Source organism: Podarcis raffonei, chromosome 4, assembly GCF_027172205.1.
Source record: "Podarcis raffonei isolate rPodRaf1 chromosome 4, rPodRaf1.pri, whole genome shotgun sequence".
NCBI classification, from domain to species: domain Eukaryota; kingdom Metazoa; phylum Chordata; class Lepidosauria; order Squamata; family Lacertidae; genus Podarcis; species Podarcis raffonei.
Genome location: NC_070605.1, coordinates 57760693 through 57780659, shown reverse-complemented (window position 1 = coordinate 57780659; position 19967 = coordinate 57760693).

The window sequence follows — 19967 nt, the reverse complement described above, 5'->3', positions numbered from 1 at the left end:
TTCCCTCTCATACATTTTGATTAAATTAGTATTCACACACTGTGTCCTATGGGCAAATGTGTTAACCAATAATTCTGAAGATGTAGCTTTGTCCACCAGAAACTTGTTCTGGAAGGAGGCTCTTTCCTGCGCTTTACTGAGCCAGCAAGCAAACAATGGAATATCACAGTTGCACACATAGGAAATTATTTGTTTCATTAAATTGCTACAAAGACTCTGCCATTTGGGTTCATTCCAGGGTTCTTATTGTTTTCTGGCTTATGGTGGCGAAAGTAGTAATTGTGACTAACTGACATTCTAAGGAGCTGTTGACAGGAAGCCAGTAATTAGCTAAGATCTGGGACTTACCGTTTATTGAGACCCATTTGAGGCTGTTTTTCTTGGGAACATGGAAACCAGAGGATGTCTTGGTGACCTGAGGAACTGTTTATTTAGTATTCATCCTGATTTGTTTCCAGGGAGATCAGACAACAATTGGTTATTTTGTGAGCATTCATTCTGATAGGTTTGCAGGGAGGTGAGATGACGTTTCATCAAAGCAAATGTTATCCCACTTTCTAGTGGACTTCCCTGTCACTCGCCTCATCACAAAAAGTCCAGTCATTTGGGAAGCACTTTTGTTGTGCAAGCACAAGACCTCTGAATCAACTCCAACTGTGCAACCTGAAATTTACAGTATGTGGTTGAATACCACCTGAAAATGGTGACATTCTGGAAGCTCCTTGGCTTTCTTTTGTGACTTTGGGAGAAGACATGTATTTGGTTATTCCATCTAGACTCCTTTCATGTTCTCTATACTGAAGGATTAGGATGTTTATCATGTCCTTTACCTGACCTTTGGTTTCCTTCCTTCCTTCCTTCCTTCCTTCCTTCCTTCCTTCCTTCCTTCTTAGCTTGCATGTATATTCTTTTCTATATTAGCTTTTGAAACTTTGTGGTATATCGAAACTTCTAAATAAGAAAGCAGGAAAAAGAAGAGGAGATAAAATAAAATATACCTTCAGGAAATGTAGGTTCAATTCTGCTGTCCACAGAAACATCACCATTCAGCTGACAGGAGCAGCTATGCATGATGTGGCCTGCAGGGTATCCAGTCTCTTGGTTTCCACGTAAAGCCAGAGGGCCTGCCTATCTAGTATCAAGGCTAGGGATGCCTTCTGGATTTGTTTGTTTTAATGGGAACCGTGGTTCAGCTTTACTAATTTTGACAGGGAGTGTCCAGAATGAATCTAGGAGTGGTATTAAACTAAGTTAAGTGAATCTGTTGAAATGAATCAACTTAAGTTAGTCATGTCTATTAACTTCAAAGGGATTTATTCTCTTGTTCCTTTTACCTAGTAGGCTTAAGAGCAGCTCTGGAGGCAATAAGGGCCTGTGCCTTAGCATTCATTTGTACTGGTTTTCAGAACCAAAAGTGTCATCAAGAAATGTTGCATCAGAAGGGCACCTTAGAAGAGCAGTTTGTTTGATTTGGTGATGGTGCGGAAATTTACACAGTTCCAAGTGGTTTGCCAAAGGGAAAGACTTAACAGGGTGAAGAAATCAGCTGAGTTAGCTGAGTTGAAGAAGACATAGGATGAAAACCCTGAATAACAAAGCAATATTTTAAGTGGGTTTTGAAGCGCTCACAACTATGGATGCCCAGGGCCAACATAAACAGAAGACAGATGATGACAGAGTAGTCAACAATCAAATAAGACAGAAACTAGTACTTCAGCTTGCTTAATGGTTTCTGAAAATTGTATCTGAAAAATGATAGGGATTGTGCTGTAATTTCCATACTTTAGGGGGAAAGTATAGTTTATTCTTTGTCTACAGTAGCAATCCTTTCTTGAACTAGTTAGCCACTGCAATTTAGCTGTAAAAATGTTAGGTGTCCACCTAAAATGAGAGCATCTCATGAGGGGAGTACAACTGGATCAGACAAGGGTCCATCACGTCCAGCTTCCTTTTCTGACAGTGGCCAATAAGATGCCTTTGGGAAGCCCTTGAGCAGGGCATGGAGACATCAGCCCCAATCACCCCCCATAGCTGTTGTGTTCATGCGTATGCAGTGAACCTGAAACTAGGGTTATAGATACCATACCAATACCTTTATTGGCATTACAAGTTAAGACATTTCAAATCCATGGGATAAATTTAAAAGGGACAGGAGTGAAGCTGTCGAGGGTCACAAGGCACTCAATTGTTCTACTTCACCCTGTCTATTCCCTAGAGGGATGATTCATTAAGAACCCTTTCGGGTAAGATGGAGATTAAAAAGGAAGCCATTGAGGCAGTAATGCCCCTGTCCTTGTCCGCTAGGAGGAACCTCATTTGGCTTTCTCTCAGAGCCGTGGGTCGCAGGTCCAGCTTCTTCTTCAGCATCTGTTTGCGGAGTTTGCTGTGCAAAGGGCAGTCCAAAAGAATATGGTCCAGTGAATCTGGTACTCCCTGATTGCAGGCACACCTGTGGTCACTGTGGAGGGGAAAGCATTTAGTCACTGAATGAATTAGCATCTGAGCCAATATTTAACAACCAGTGATCTCCTTTCAGTTGAGTTTGGAAATCCAGTGCTTCACTGTAATTTTATGTAATGAATAAAAATATGAAATAAAATATGAAATATGAAATAATAAACTATAGACTGTAAAACAACATCTTTCTCGCTGCCTGTAAGAACCATAGCAGCCTGTCCTTTGTTCATGTGCAATATGCAAAGAGCTGATTTTGCCATTTAGGCTGGTTGGCAAAAACGACTTCTTACACTTCCAAAGGAGCCCTGTCCATAAAAAAAAAAGCCCACTTCAACTTATCAATACCAAATCACCAAAAACTGAATTCTAAGTAGGCAATTTCCTCCCAGTGTGATTTTTGAACAATGAACTGCAAAGCATTTTCGAATCAATAAGATATGAGTGCCAGGCAGGGGGAGAAAGTAAGGCGGCTGTGCTTTTCCCTGGTACTCACAGGCCTTAGGGCCTAGTTCTTACTGAGGCAGCAAACCTGCATCTAGATCAGAGACTGGGAATCTGTGATCCTCCAGATGTTGCTGAACTGCAGCTCTCAGCATCCTTGACCATTCACTATGCTGGCTGGGGCTAATGAGAAATGGAGTCCAAATACATATGGAGGGCCATAGGTTCCCCAACTGTCTTAGGGACTCCACTCCAGATTTGTATAGGGTTCCTTAGCCTTTTCTTCTCCCAAAAATGTCCTCAGGGTTTACTCCTGATGCCTTTCTCGTGAACGAGTATAGCTGCAAGGCAACAGAGATTTAGGATCAGAGTTTTCCTTCTCCTAGATGGGCTACCTTCCCAGGTTGACGTGCCCCACCTGCCCTTCACTGCCCTATACAGCATGTGCAGAAACTGACTGTTGGACCCACTATTGGTCTCAGCCATTCCCATCAGCTACCCTCACCTGGTTTAGCTGGCCAGTCGAAGCTGTTTCCTTTTTTTTTTATTAAATATTTATTAGCATTTTCAAATAACACACAACAAACAAAGACAAAAAATAAACAAAACAAAAATCACAAAAATACATAACATTCAAAACTAAACAACAACAAAAAAACCCGAAAAAATAGAAAAAACACATAAAGTTTCTAATACTTATTATTCTTAACCTTATTTCTCAGACTTCCTCACACCTCCCCTTCTTGTATTCCAATTTAAATTGTCAGTTCAGCAAGTCCTTAACTTATTTCTTTACCTTAGCTTAAACATTTGTTCTAACATACTATTGCTTTACTTTACTTCTTTTTTCCATTTCTTCAATTTATTTTTAACATCCTTATTTTCAATTAATTTAAAAAGAAAAGAAATCAATTTTACCTTATTAAAATTACACATCAATACTTATACCTCATTAATTATTCTTAAACCTTTTTCCTAAAGTCGACCAAAATTTCCCTTCCACGATTTACCCAATTTCCTTACCACTAACAAAAAATATAAAAAGCAAATTATCCTTATGTACCCTTTGGATTCCCAACCTCCACCCACCCTTTTCCCGGTTCCAGTCCCCAACCAATATCCATCAGTCTTTATGTTATTTATTTAGCCTGGAGATCTCACATCCGAGGCCCTTATATCTCTCTCAGTTCCTTTCTGCCGGTCTCTTTGATAGTCCTTGATGTTAAACCCCAAGTCTCGGAGGGGCTCCGGCCCAACAGAATCCATGATGCTTCCAGCCAGTCCTCCATACTTAAAGGCAAAGCCTATGGGGTGCTCCAACTCATGTTTCAAATTTCTTTCAGATCCAGATGTCCCCAAAGCTCCAGCTTTCACCAACCAATTTGTAATCCTCAGGTCTTCAGATCTCCTCCAAAAGGGATCTCTCCATTTTCCAGACTCCCATTCAGACCAGGCTTTCCACATCCAATTTTTATTGTCCTTTTTTATCATCATGTCAGGCCTCATATTGTAACTCTCCTTTGACTCCTGCACATCTCCTGCTCCTCCTTCATTTTCTTCAAAAACAACATATTGCTCCATCGTATCTACACTTTCAGTTTCATTTATTTGTTCAGTTAAATGGGCTTCCTGTTTCAAGTCCTTATCAGGCTCAAAACTGTTGTTTACTGTCCAGTGTAGTAGCGATACCTTTGTAGACAAAGCATTGTACTCATCTTGCAAGTTTCCCAAGAGAACGAGTGCTCTGTCCAATTCTGCTTGGATTTTACATACTCCAGCCATTTTTGTGATGTAATGTCCCTATTACCCCTCTAGGGGGATTTTAGTTCCTTGATGTTCCTTTTAGCTCAAAGCCAAAAGTCCAGTTATTTTGTATCAGCCCTCCTTATTTTCAACAAGTTATACCAAGTAAACCAGCAAAAACAGCAGAAACAATGTTCTCTTTTTCCAGCTGACAACTAGCTGACTAGCAGCTCACTTGACAGCTGTCAAAATCTTCAATGCAACAGGCTTTCTCATAGGACGTTCCCGGGTCTCGGGGGGGGGGGTGAAATTTCAGCTCCCAAAATTCTTTTTATCCTCCAGTAAGTCTTCTTATAGTGTCAAAACCGTGAAGTCAGGATCTTTCATTAAAAAACAAAAAACAGATTCTCTCGACCTTAGCTGCCCAGTCCTTTGCTTTAAATTGTTTACAAAGAGGGGGGGTGAACTTCCTTTTTAGCCCCTTCCCGCTCGTTCCAAATCCAAAATTAAGAATTTTTAAGGTTCCAATCTCCGTATTACTCACGGGTTTATATTTTAGAGTCCAATCGGTCTTGGAAGAAGTTGGCGCTCTCTGTCAATGGCTTGCGGCTTCACTCCGTAGGCGAGGGAGTACTCTCAGCACCACGCTGTTTCCTAGGCTGTGGCTGCTGTTGCATGCTGACAGCTTCTAGAAGCCAAAGGTGAGAGCTGAGTACTGAGTCGGGACCAAAGGTAGACAGACAATAGGAGAACAGTGAGGTACTACCCTTCCCCTAATACCCCATACATATTTTATTTTCCAAACAAATGTCAAACATATTTAATAATTGCATCCTTTAAGAATCACATCAATCAAGTGAGGCTTTTAATTGCATTTATGTCGTGCTTTCACTGTATATTTTCTCTCTTTTTTTAAAATAATCTTTATTATTTTTCAAACTTACAAGAAAAGAAAAAAGAAAAGAAAAGACAGGAGAAAAAGACAAAATAGAGCAGACAAGAAAAAAGAACAAAAGAAAAAAACAATACAATAAACAATACAAAACACAACCTTAACACTAAACTAAACAAAACAAAACAACAACAATTTAAAAGCATATAGCATGCCATTTCATTACTCTATCTTTCATTCCCTTATTTCATCGACCTCCTCTCACCTCCCTTTTTGTATTCCACTTCTGTTACTTGTTTCAGCAATTCCTTTCCATCTTTCTCTATTTTTATCAAGATGAATATCTTAACATATTTTTAACCTTTTATTTTATTTTATTTTTTATAAAAATTTTATTGGTTTTTCAACATGTAATATAAGACAATACAAACAACAAACACTAACAAACAAACATATAAACATGTATAATTTCATAATTTTTTTTTCATAGACCCAATTTCAGCGACTTCCCCATGCCTCCCTTTTCTGCATCCCTGTTTTAAATTTTTTCAGCAACCCCTGGTCTGAATTACTTATTAATTCCTTTCTTTAACCCTTTTCTTTCCTCTTGTCCAATCATTTATCGCTGCAAATCTGCTATGCTTTACCCAAGACATTTTAACACTCAATAATTTTACAGGAGTTTTTAAGATAGAGTTTAAATTTCTTCCAGTCTTCCTCCACCGTCTCTTTCCCTTGGTCACGGATTCTGCTCGTCATCTCTGCCAGTCCCATGTAGTCAATCACCTTCGTCTGCCACTCTTCCAGTGTGGGTAGTTCTTGTGTCTTCCAATACTTTGCTAGTAACACTCTTGCTGCTGTTGTAGCATACATAAAGAACATACTATCTTTCTTTGACACCAATTGGCCTACCATGCCCAGGAGAAAAGCCTCTGGTTTTTTATGAAAGGTACACTTAAGCACCTTCTTAATTTCATTATATATCGTTTCCCAGAAGACTTTAATCCTTGGGCACGTCCACCAAAGGTGATAGAAAGTACCTTCAGTTTCATTACATTTCCAACATTTGTTATTGGGCACATGATAGATTTTTGCAAGCTTGACTGGAGTCATGTACCACCTATAAATCATTTTCATAATATTCTCTCTTAAGGCATTACATGCCGTACATTTTATACCGGTGGTCCATAACTGTTCCCAGTCATCAAACATAATGTCATGACCAATGTCCTGTGCCCATTTAATCATAGCTGATTTAACCGTTTCATCCTGTGTATTCCATTTCAGCAGCAAATTGTACATTCTAGACAGATTCTTAGTATTGGGTTCTAACAATTCTGTTTCTAACTTTGACTTCTCCACCTGGAAGCCGATTTTCCTGTCCTGTTTGAAAACTTCATTTATCATTAACCTTATTTTCCATTAATACTAAAGTACTTATTTATACTTAACTCCTTATAACATTTCTGCTAAAGCCATAAAGTTTCATTCCAACAATTTTTTTAGATAGATAGATAGATAGATTCTTTATTGTCATTACACACGTGCAACATTGCACAAGTGCAACGAAATTGGATGCCATCCCTTAAAAACAACAAAAGCAAAACAACAACAACAACCAACAAACCACATTCCAGCCACACCCACACCCATCAATCTCCCAGGTCACACTATCGAGTTACAGCATTCAAAAGGGCCACAGCTCTCGGGTAAAAACTGTTTTTCAGTCTATTTGTCCTTGACTTGATGTTTCTATATCTCCTGCCAGAAGGCAGTAGTGCAAACAGACTGTATCCCGGGTGAGATGAATCCTGCAGGATGTTGTTTGCTTTCCTAAGACAACGGGAACCGTACAATTCTTCCAAAGATGGGAGAGGTTGACCAATAATCCTTTGTGCTGTGGTTATGACCTTCTGGAGCACCTTCCTCTCCCTAGCTGTACAACTGGAGAACCAAGCACAAATACAGTATGTAAGAATGCTCTCTATGGAGCCTCGGTAGAAGGACACCAGCAGTCTCTCACTCAGATTGTTCTTCTTTAAAAGTCTGAGGAAATAAATTCTCTGCTGGGCCTTCTTCACCAGAGCAGTGGTATTTGCGCTCCAAGTCATGCCCTGATCGATAGTTACTCCCAAAAACCTGAATTCCGCCACCCTCTCCACCCGTTCCCCATTGATATGCAAGGGCTGAATGTCCGCCTTTTTTTTCCTGTAATCCACCACTAATTCCTTGGTCTTAGCCGTATTAAGAGCCAGATTGTTCTCTCCACACCAAACACAGAGCCGCTCCACCTCGTCCCGATAGGCGGACTCATCCCCTCCTGAAATGAGCCCTACCACCGTAGTGTCATCAGCAAACTTGATGATTTTGTTGCTGGAATAGGTGGCTGTACAGTCATACGTATAGAGAGCATAGAGCAGGGGACTCAACACACAACCCTGTGGTGAGCCGGTGTTAAGGCTAAGGGCTGTGGACATATGTGACCCTACTCTAACCCTACTCTTTTTCAAACACTCATTATTTTTACAATATTTCTATGTACAAACTTTAAACTTTCCCAATCTTCTACCACCATCTCTTCTCCCTGGTCTCGGATTCTGCCAGTCATTTCCGTCCATTCCATATAGTTCATCAACCTGGAGATCTTCTGTCCAAGGCTCTTAAATCTTTTCCAAGTCCCTTCTGCAATTCTTCTTCATATTCTTTGATGCTAAAGATGCTGAAGAGCAAGTCTCGGGGGGCCCCCGACCCAACCATGCCCCCATTCCCTCTCGACAGGCCAGCCAACTCTCCACAGCTAGAACCAAGGTCCATACAATATCTCAAATCATGTTTCAAAGCTCCTCCAGATCCAAAGGCCCCCACAACTCCAATCACCTCCTGACCCAGATTCAGGACCCAAAGGTCAGTAAATCCCTGCATGAAAGAGTCTATCCAACCTTCCTTCTCCAGTCCAAGCAGGGCTCCAATATTCAAATTCTGACTTTTTCTATATTCATTCATAAAAGGCCTCCACTTATAGTCCTCGATTTGCCTCTGTAAGGCTGGGGCTTCCACTTGTATTACTTTAGGTTCAGCAACAACAACTTTCTCCTTCGTCTTCTCCCCAGTTTGTCCTGTCAAAGTAGGTTCCTGTGTCAATTTCCGTATTGATGGTCACTTTTTGTCCAAAATTTATCACTTTTTGTTCCAAGTTCTCAAGTTTGGTATTCATAACATCTGTCTTCTTGTGAAGCTGTTCCAGTGAATAGTTTATCTTACATAAAACAGACACTAAGGCTCCTTCTGTCAACATTCTTAAAGTCCAAGGTCAATCTCTGATTCTCACAGCTCTTATCTTGCAGCTGGAAAAAAACCCAGCTCCACTCTTGTAACAGTTTCAAAAGCTCCCTCTAGAGGGAAACAGTCTCCACTTGTATCAATCCTTTCAAGCACAATTTAAACTATAAAGCTAATTTCAATTTTCAGTTACTTTTCCTCCTTTTTAAACGCAGAAGAGGGCAATGGAAACAATATATTTCTCTTATTTAGCCATCTGTCAACATGCTTTCTGTTCACAGTCAATGAACTCTCCCAAAACGTCAATTCTGCTGGCAGCCCGTTTCCAGGTTCAGAGCAGTGGTAATTTAATTTTTCACTCTCTCCTGCAGGCTCACTAGGTCCAAAATTTCCCCCCTCTTCTCCTGCTTCCAAGGGGCGTTTAATAGTTTTAACCGGTGGAGATTTAATCCTTTACAAAAGACTTTCCAAGGCTTTAACTTGCAACGTCTTTGCTTCAATCTGTTTACAAAAGAGGAAGGCGGACTTACTGTTTAGAACCTTCCCGTTTCGATGCCAAATTAATGAATTTAAAGATCCAATTTTCCGTTCTACTCACGGGTAGTTGTTTAAAGTCAAATTGTCCACAGGAAAAAGTCAGCGCTCTCCGGCAACAGCGATGCGGCTTCACTCCGTGAAAGAAGCAGTCAATTCGAAGCACCGCGCCGCTCACCCCACTTCGCTCCGGATCCCCAAATCAGGGTTTCCCTGCGAGTAGAGGAGGCGCAAAAGGTGCCAGCAGAATCCCAGGTTCACAAGCTTCTCCCGCCTGTGATTTCAGTGGGTCTCCGCCTTCGCCGTGGCGGTCAGACCCTAATTTCCACGGAGCAAATTCCTCCCGATCGGAGGAACTCCGCCATTGCCTGGAGGTGCCAACCCGGAAGTCCACTGTATATTCTCTGTCAATTTCACTCAAGTCATTATTTTCAGCTGCAGAATTCCCTGATATAATCCCATTTCACAATATTATAGGATATGCATCATGGACTAGTCTCCCCACCCACCCACATCGTCAGTGCTAGGTGGAAGGTAAAGTAAATGAATGAATAAATGCAACTCATCTGCAAATGAAGCTCAAGTGATTCAGGTCTACTGCGTTTGCTGGGCTTGGCTGACGTAGCTGGCATGAGAAAATTACAGACACACCTGCTGAGGAACATAAATGACTAACCCTCATCAGATGAGTCCTAGCTTCTGCGGCAGTGGGCTAAAGTAAACCTGGATCTGACTGGCAGGTTGTTGTTGTTGTTTTAAAAACCCCCCACTTCTTGCAGCCCATTCATTGTGTCTTTTTGTAAGCCTTTTGTCAAAATAAGAATGCACCAAGAATAGTCTGTTATTAGGCACTATCCTTTTGTTAGCATTTACTGAGATAAAGCAGCTGGATTCTTAAAGCACACAACAATTTAACACACACACACACACACACACACACACACCATAAAAGAGAAGAGCTCAAATAATCTAGCCATTCAGCAGATTGTTTGTTCCCTATTGTTCTGAAGAGACTTTTGGATCAAAAGTCCTGTATTTCCTCTTTTTCTTTCTTCTTCTATTCAGTTTACTCTTGTCTATGTTTTGTTTTGTTTTTTTGATGTTATTTTCCTTTAATGTAACTTATCTATTGGGTGTGTTTTTTAATCTGATGCTGTTTCATGTGCTTTTAACTATTTATTGTATTTTGTATGTCACCTTGAGACCTGGAAGATGATAGTGAATAAATAAGTAATATTAATTTAATAGTATTTAGCTCTTTCCATAATTTTCTTACAAGATCTAATTTATTAGGTTTCCAATTACCTTTTTCTTGACCTTCCGTAAAGAATCCTTGCCATAACTTATAATGCCTAGTTTTTATATTCTGGTCTTCTGTAAGTTTTCACATAATTCAATAAGAACAAAAGGGGATGTAATGGTACTTCAGATCCAAAGATCTCAGTGAGCACAGCAGTTACCATTTGCCAGAGCCTTCCATATTTTGAAAACATTTCTCTCCCCTACCCTCTTGCTTATCACAGCAAGTCCCTCTTTTGTGGGTCAGTTCTTAATTTGGTACTCTTCCATCTGGGTGTCAGGCTTCAGGGACTCATTTTCTCTCCCCCCCCCCTTTGGCAGTAGATAAGCAGAACAAAGCAAAGGGAGTCTCTTACCACTTAAAAATTTTAATGATCATAGTGAGAGAACAAAGAATCCATTCCTAGGAATGAAGGTGCTCCCAGTTAAGGATTCCACCCACTTCCCTCCAGTCACCCACATCAGTTCCGTGTCTTGCAACCTGATCTCACAACCACTTTGCTTTCTGTGCTGCCACCTTATTTGCTCTCCTTGACCTTGGGCTGACCGGATGTACGCTTTCCAGCGAGAGAGAGTCTGTTAACTGTCTCTCTCCCAGTTCCTCTTCTCCTATCTGTTCACCACCCAGTTTTTCCCAACTTCTGTCTTCTGAACTATGTCCCTCTGCAAACCACTGTTCCAAATCTATACTGTCCCACTGCTCCTGGGAAGATTCAGGATCCTGATCAGGAGCAGGGGCAAGAGGAGACTCCCACCATTCCTCCTCAGTGCAGCCCTCAGCATGATCCCTGACACTGGGCACCTTTTGTTACTGGCCACAGGCCTGTACTCTGTAACTAATGCAGCCCTGTGGGTCCCACAGATGCTTTGCAATCACAACCAGACCTTTCTTTTTCTTTAATTCCTTGCCTTGATTGTAAGTTATTCTCACTCACCCACACCGTACATTTAGAGCATATAGCTTTCCCCAAAGCTATTTCCCAGCTTTCCTGGGAACAGTCATTTGTTATGGGCACTGGCAAACTACACTTCCCATGATTCTTTGCAGGGATGGCATATGCTTTAAATGTATAGGAAACGTGCTTTCAGTGCGCCATAAGACTTAATTTCCAACATTCAGGGATGCTCAGGTTTTGACTCCCAAGCTGTCATGGGAGTCAACTGACTTGCACCAGAATGTGAGGGGGGGGGGTTTGGAAACCCAGTGCCTTTTGGTCCAGCACTCTGGCATGAGCCAGCTGACTCACACCAAAAAAATTGGGACATTCTAGGATCCAATCAAAAGTGGCTTCTGTAATTCCAGAGTGTCCTGGTTAAATTGGGATGGTTGAGCAGTATGATGAGGAATATGGTGAGCAGCACCTTGGATAACAATACAACATGGCTACTTCTGGGTTGTAGTCCCAGCATTCTCTGCAACACTGAAAAATCCCTGAGCGCAACTCTTTACATCAGTGGCCTCCCTACTAATATTGCCATCCTAAACAGCCGTTCAGGAAACACTGCAGTCCCTGGTTGCTGTTAAGGCTTTGCTAGTGGTGATGATCATTTCCCAGGATTCTTTGTGGGAAGCCATGACTGCTAAAGAGGTATAAATATGCTTTCAGTGTATGGTGTTGATGCATGCACATTTAACTGGGGGTCTCCACAAAGACTGTACCAACTCTAATCAAAATAAGGCTTACGCAGCATTTTGTTAACACCTGACCCTGAGGACTGTGTGGTGAAATATAGGACATGTTAGGAGGAGAGCAGTTATACTGATAACGAATTGTTTATCCCATCTCTTCATGCACACTATCAGCCTTTCAGCTTTTCTGCTCTGCACGATCACAGCTCACGGCTGCTTGGTTGGTTTTAGGGTGTGTGTGTGTGTTTGCCATTTGATTTTCCTTTGTTCGAATGACAAAAAGAAAAGGAAAGCAAGAAAGGGAAGGAAACAATGGAGATAGGATGGGGAGGGGGAGTTCCAAGCCCAAATGCTGTGCAGTGTCAGGAGTTCATTAAAAGTGGAAGGTTATAGCTCTTATTGTCCCTGCGTCAGTTCTCCCCTTAATGAGCTCTCCCTGTGACGCCAGGAGGAGCCTGTTAAATGTCAGCTATTTACTGACTGTATAGAAAAAGGAAGAAAAGTGGCTGTGTGCGGCTAGCCTGTCTGCCTACAGTCACCTCTCCTGAATAATCTGTTATGAAAGAATCGATCCAGCCTGCAAGAGGTGGCTACAAAGCCAGCCGAAGTCCAGGTGGGCTTTTCTTAAAAGGAAGCCACAAAAAGATGAGGAAGGTTCTGCTTGTCAGGTTCCGTGACCTTTCTTCTTTCTTCTTCTACTGCTTTCCTCCCAAACTTTCCTCCCCTTTCCTCCATCCCCCCGCCCAAAAGAAAAAGGATATCTCCATTTTCTTTTCTCCTGCAGTTGGGAATACACAGCCTAAATGGCAGGGACACTTTTCCTTTTCTTGCAACCACCAACGTTTATGAATCCAAGAGGGTAACAATTTATGGAGATGGTGATAAACTGCACAGCACATATCTGAGAGCTCACATAGTCACCAACACAGACACAGGTGCACAGCTGGCCTGGCCATGCAAGTGTCAGGGCTCAAGCCATCAGTGGATCTTGAGCTGCTGGTCTGAAGAATTTCAGCTACAGGGTTATCAGCAGTCAACTGTGGGCCAGTGAAGGAATTACAGAGAGAGAAGCAGGCAGAAGAAAAAGTCTGGAATGCAGTTGCTGCCAACCATGTAAGGATAAAATCATGTATAGTAAATGTGTGTAGGATGCGATTTGGTTGTAACAAAGAAACAATATGATGAAACCCTGGAAATGCAATACAAAACAACAACGAAAACCACCCCTGTACAGCACATTGATTTCCCTTCTTTCCACCAGGACCACCACACAGTGGGAGGTTCAAGGGAGCTCATGTCTTGCTTACGCAAAGTCATGGGCAGGATATTCAAAACAGGCAGTGTTACACAAAATGCACAACAAAAGTAAACAGATGTGTGATCCTTGAGGAACAATATGTGTGAACAGCAAACAGCTACAAAATGTATGTGAAAAATGTGGGTTTTCAGTGGTGGTGCAGAAAAGCCCATTGTGTTGTTTAACACAGATAGTAAGCTTCCTGTACCTGCATTAATGCTCTGTTGTCCATATGTACTGAAGATAGAGGTAAAAACTTAACTATGCAAAATACATTTTGGAGGTTTACATCAATAATCAAGGAAGGCAGTGACATGGAAGAGCATCTCACATGAACAACGGGGAATTAATGAGAGGAAAGTATGGATGGGCCCTAAGACACAGGACACTATACAAGCTGAGGAAGCTATTTATAGTACATCACATGGAAAGACAGTTGCAGGTGGCTGAAAATAAATCATGTATCAACTTGAAAGGTCTGCGGGTCTCCTGTCAGATACAGTGTTGGAGCAGACTTCCCATATTCAATCATGCATGCTGATAGTGAAAGATTCAGGTGCAATCTGTGACAACTGTAGTAAGAAGAGTGCAAATCCTGGGCTAGGAGAGACCCCGGAGAAACACTGCAAGCCACAGCAGACAGCAGTGAGCTAAGTGCTCTTCAAGAGTAGCCCCTTTCACACTGCCAAAATGTAGTGTTATTGAATTCAGGTGGAGGGTACATATCTGTGCATAGGCTCTGTTCAGAGAAGGACATGAATGCACAAGGGAGCTCAGATGCAAGCCCTCCCCCCCCCCATATTGGAAGAACACATGAGGGACTCCATCACAGCTGCCATTCACGCATTTTTGAATGTATCAGCAGTTCATTGTCTCTTCTTGGGTAACACAGCAAGGATAAGAGCAGAGTGGGAAGTGCTTGCATCTCCTTGAGTTCAATCAACCCCCCCCTCACCCTTCCTCTCTCATTCCCCATCATTAAATACCTTTTATCTGAAATGTTGATTTGGTAAATGAGCTGCTATTCAGCGTGCGAGGAGGGGGAAGCTTCCTCCAATTTTCGCTCCATGTAGTGATTGCGGCACGGAGAACGAATCTTTGCAAAATGACAACACCATGGGGCAAATCTTCAATGAGATATATACACAGATTTTAAACGCTGCAACCGTCATTTACATTAATGGGAGCCGTATGGCCAAACCGCTGAGCTAGAAGTGGGGGGACGGGGGACGGGGACGCGTCTTGCCCCCAGCTTCTCAGGTGAAAGGAATTGGAAGCATTAGGAGAGGGAACAAAAGATTCAATTCGGCCTCTGTGTGAGACTGACAGAAGACCTATCACTGAGGAAGAACTGTCACTCACTGCCAGCTAATCACAGTGACAGGCAGCAGGGGACAGGTATTGAAGGCTCAGGGAGAGGGCCGGAAACCTTTTGTGCATCGGTGACTGGAAATTCTAAATGAGATCCGCTGTGGTGACAGAAAGCACAAATCTCAGCAGCTTGCAAAAAGAGTGGGGGAAATGGCAATTATTTAACACTAGTTAAAAGCCTGTCCAAAGGCAGGCTGGGTTGGGGCGGGGTGGGGTGTGTGTGATTGAGCTCTCCTCTCTCTCTCTCTCTCTCTCTCTCTCTCTCTCTCTCTCTCTCACAAACACACACCCCTACCTACTGGCACTTCAACCCAATGGCTTCTGCTCTTGCATCTGGAGGCCATTCACACCAGAACCACATAGCCCTATATTCCTTGGCAGCAAAGGAAAATACTTATACCTCATCCGTCCCCAACAAACCCAAGATGGCTAACAACTTTTCTTAAAGGAATTAACCCCCCCAAAAAAAACAGTTTGATGACCACAACAATAAATGCAATAAAAGGTTAAACAGCAGAGTGAAAAGATGAAGAAATACCACCCATAAAAAAACCCTTCACTTTTGGAGAGGAATTAAGACCACGCCCAACTATTCATGACCCAAAAGTCTTCCTAAAAGGGAAGGTTTGGATCATCCATAGACGACTACTAGAGAGTGGATGCAGGGATGATGTAGGCAATGAAACCACACTAGATATGTTCTTGTTGTTCTTCTTGTTGTTACTCAGACCAAGTGGAGGCCAAATGCTATAATTTCTGCAATGTCTGTATGGCCCTGATAGCACTGTGGTTTTTGTTATCCAGCTCACTGCTACAGTTCAAACAATTATCATTTTTAAAAAGTCATTCTTCTTCAGGCTGCGATGAAATGGGGGCTCATATCACATAGACAGCCAGGTTGGTTGCCCTCTTAGAATCCACCACCAGGTGGATCCTGCTGAACTCAGCTTTATTTAGGTCACTGGAAATGTCAGGGCTTCTCTAGAGCCCCAGAGGTTGTCTCATTTTGAGGATCCCATGAGGTTCAGTCGTGCTAAATAAGTCACTGTGTCCATGACTCATGGCACTTGTGGCTTCTGAGAAGTGATTCAGATATGAAATACTGTTCTGACTGTGCTAATTTGAGGATAATCTAAATGGGTGAGAAATTGGGTTTTTTAAAATAATAATAATAATAATAATAATAATAATAATAATAATAATAATAATAATAATAATGTTATTGAGCCTCATTTCTCAGGGGGCTATTTTTCTCTTACTTGACTGAACATTCTAGACTAAAAATCCTCAACTTGGTGTAACTAGGGAGTTCCCCAATACAGTTGTGTAGCATGGGGAGGCAACAGGGGTGGTTGGCTTGGGCACAAAATCCTAAAGCAGCTTTCTGCAGGCCTGCAGAGACTGAATTTACAGAAAATGAGGTCCTTGTGGCAACGGGATGCCTTTTGAGATGGGTCGTTACTTGAAGCTTTTTGAAAAATTATCTTGATCAGGGGTTGCCAAACTGTGGTCCATGAGCTTCATTCAGGTAGTTTTCAGCATGTCTTTGGATTTGTGGTTGAAGACAGGAGACAGTATAAACCTTGCATGAAATATTCATATTGACTTTTAATTGCCTTTTTATTCTTCCTTTTATTTCTTATAATTCATTGCACTTTGATTTCCATTGAATTCTTTTTTTAAAAAAATGATATTTATTCAAAATTTCAGAAATACATATATAAAAGAAAACAGAAAAATATAAGGAAAAAAACAAAAGGATAAAACAAAAAGAAGAAAAAGAAAACACAATTCTCAAATTACATCTTTTCATCTGCTTGTTTCTTGACCTCCTCACACCTCCCTTTTTGTATTCTAGCTTAATACATTGTTTCAGCAAATTCTTCCCATATTTCTCAATTCTTATTTAAATATTGTATCTTAACAGTCTGTCTTATTTAATTAACTCAACAAATCGTTTCCATCATTTACCATGTTCTGTTATTCAGTTTACCTTAATTTGTTTAACTTTATCTTACCTTAAAAGCTTTAAAATTCAAAATTTAAACCATATTTATACATAACTCCTTAAATCCTTTTTACTAAAGCCAAATAATTCCTTTCCAACATTTTCTCTAATATTTCATTAGTATTACACTAATTCCAAAAATAAAAAGAAATTCCCTTTATATAAACTCCCCCCCCTAGTTTTTGTCCAACGTCCCTTCTTCTTGGTCTCGGGTTATGTCAGTCCTTTCTGTCCATATCCAGTCCATCAACCTGGTGACCTTATGTCCGAGGCCCTTAAGTCTCTTCTATGCCCCTTCTGCAGATTTTCTTCTTGTTGTTTGTACTTACACTCTTCCTTGCCCTTTGTTGGTTTCTTTCTTAATTTCTTCCCTTTCTCCTTGAGGGGTAGGTCTCTGGGGGGTTCCAACCAGTAATAATCTCCGTTTTCCTTCCTCAAACTAGCCCATTCCCCCCAGTCCAATTCCCCATCATCGTCATTATAATCCAAAAGATAGTCATCCAAAAAATAATTGTCAACATGTTTCATAGTCCCACCAGAGTTAGGAGCCTCCTTAACTCCAGACACTTCCAAGCCCACTCCAAGTTCAATCTTCCAATACAGCAGCTTTTGCTCCTGCAGGGCTTCAGCTCTCTCCATTCATGTTGCTTGAGATACGGTCACCGCCTCCTCCATCTTCAACTGCCCTTGGACTTGCCCAGTCGAACCAGTTTCCTGAATTGGTCCCTGAATAGTTTCTTTATCCTTGTTTCCCATTAATTCATATTCGCTGGCTACGGCCGTCATCAAGTCCAACTTCTCATTCATCAGATTTATCCTCTCCTGCAACTGCTCCAGCATAGCATTTGTCTTGCCAAGAGCAGACACCAAAACTTCCTCCCGACACATTTCTATTCAAGGACAAACGACTGGTCCCACGATCTCAATCTTGCAGCTGTAAAGTCTCCAAATAAACTGCAGCAACAAACTGACAAGCTCCCTCTAGGGGACACAATTTCTATTTGTATCCATCTTTGAAACGTATCCAACAAAGGAAAGTTACTTTCGATTTTCGAAAACTTTGTTTCTTTAAAATGCAGAAAGCAGCGTTGAAGTTAATTTGTTTCTCTTTCTTGACTATCTGTCAAAATGCTCCACTTTCAATCAATGGACCTCTCCATAAATTCCTGTCCTGACACCCCGTTCCCAGGTTTGGGGCGATGGAAACTTCTTTTCCTTTACTCTCTCTCCTGCAGGCTTAAACAGTCAAATCCCCCCCCTTTTCTCCTGCTTCCGGGGGGGGGGGTTTATTAGTTGTAAATGCAGGAAATTTCAATCTTTAGAACAATTTCCCAGCTATTAGATTGTAAGGTTTTTGCTTCAGTCTATTTACAAAAAGCGGAAGGTGGACTTCCTGTTTAGACCTTCCCGCTTCGGTGCCTAATTCAAGAATTTCTTGGTCCAATTTTCCGTTTTTACTCATGGGTACTTGTGTAAAGTCCAATTGTCAACAGGAAAAAGTCAGCGCTCTCCGGCGATGGCTGTGCGGCTTCCCTCCGTGAAAGTAGCAGTCAGTTCGCAGCACCGCGCTGCTCACCCCACTTCGCTCCGGAACCCCAAAATGGGTTTCCCCGCGAGTAGGGGAGGCGCTTTTGGTGCTCTGCCGAACCCCACGTTCCCAGGCTCCTCCGCCTGGGATTTCTAGCGGGCCCCCGCCTTCGCCGCGGCGGGAAGACCCAAATTCCACGGAGCCCGTTCCTCCGATCGGAGGAACTCCGCCATTCGCCGATGGCACTGACCCGGAAGTCTGATTTCCATGGAATTCAAACTGTAATGCAATAAAAAATATATATAAGCAATAGAAAGCAATTAAAATGCAATTAAAAATCATCCAGCATTATTATTGCTACAACAGGCAGGGGAAAAAATCATTAAGTGGTCCACCAAGAACCTCAGCAATTAGTAGTCTGTGGGGCAAAGTTTGGGAACCACTGATCTAGATGACTTAGCTATGTGTCTCTGGGTTTCTGATGAAGGTGAGAGAGTAATAGATAAATTGATTTGAATGCCCCATTCAGAGAAATGGGGCCATGCACAAAATAGGCTTTTTCTTTCTTTCCTACCCTGTTCTGTCAGCTTCTTTTCTCTTTCTCAAGACCCATGAAGTCTACTGGTGTTGACTATATAAAGACACAAAAGGGGAGGGGGAGATATATCATTTAACATCATGCACTCAGAGTACAATGAAAGCACCTGTGTTTTGACAAGAAAACTCAGTACATGTGACATGAAAATTGCACAAAAGAAATGGTAGATCAAAACAAGTACAGCTCAGATGAAGCACATTTAAATTAAGCAGTACTAGAACAAGGAATGGTCAGCTTTTAAAATGGCACATTTTCTTGTTAGCCACTTTCTGCCACAATGTAACCCTTGTTACAGAGTCTACCTTCCCCACCCCTATGCGCCCAGAAGAAACTGGCTTTTCTGAAAGTTGAGATGCCATAATTCACCACAGGTGCACTGATGAATGGGATAAAATGACACAAAATCACACTTGAAGTATGCTAATCCTTGAAAAGTTAATTTCTAGTTTCTGGAAGTGCACTTACAACTAGTAAATATAATAGCACCCTGAAATGCTATTAGAAAGATATGATTTATGAGCTATGGTATCTCTCAGTGGCTTCAAATTGTGTGTGTGTGTGTGTGTGTGCATGCGTACATTGTTGCTGATTGAAAGTAACAACAAAAAAGCCAGTGCTGTTGAGTTTTTCAATACCCTCGTTCAGATACACCACTGAAATTCACACACAGCCCTATACACTCAGAAGATGTGCCTGGAGTGAGTTTAGGACCTGCTTCACCTATCAGAAGACAAGTACAGTCGGTTTGATAGATTGGATTATAGGAGGTTTCCATCCAATTCCATCACCCATACATCTCAGGAACCAGCTGGCTGGTAGATAGTTTCACCCTTCACCAGTCCTATAAACTGATAATGGAGATGATGCATGCATCAACACCAGGGATGGGA